Source organism: Calidris pugnax, unplaced genomic scaffold (genome assembly GCF_001431845.1).
Source record: "Calidris pugnax isolate Ruff unplaced genomic scaffold, ASM143184v1 scaffold5, whole genome shotgun sequence".
NCBI classification, from domain to species: Eukaryota; Metazoa; Chordata; class Aves; order Charadriiformes; family Scolopacidae; genus Calidris; species Calidris pugnax.
Genome location: NW_015090814.1, coordinates 1,872,078 through 1,872,546, shown reverse-complemented (window position 1 = coordinate 1,872,546; position 469 = coordinate 1,872,078).

The window sequence follows — 469 nt, the reverse complement described above, 5'->3', positions numbered from 1 at the left end:
CTTAAATCTGGAGATATCTGCTTAACAAAGCACAGCATTAATGCAAGCGTTTGTTCAAAATATTTTAATAAAGATTCTTTCCGACATAGATCCACATACAAACGATCGTACATTGCTGTCATAATCTGATTGACCTATTTAATATATATCACTCTTTACACATCCGTGACCTGCCAACAGATCCATCATGGCTCCTATTTTGCCATCCAACCTGACAGTCCGAATTTGTATTATCTGCAAAGTAGTGGAAAATAGCAGGACTCGTTTTTGAAAAGGAAAAAAAAAAAAAACCCAACATAAAAAAAAAATTAATCTTGATTTACAAATGGCAGAGAGACAGCCACCCAGCCATGCAAACTCAAACTGAAGGCTCACTTTGGGTAAATAGCTACTTCTTGCTTTTCATCTCTCATTTTTCTTCCAAAAAAACAAAAAAAACAAAAAAAAAACCACCCTCCCACCCCCACCA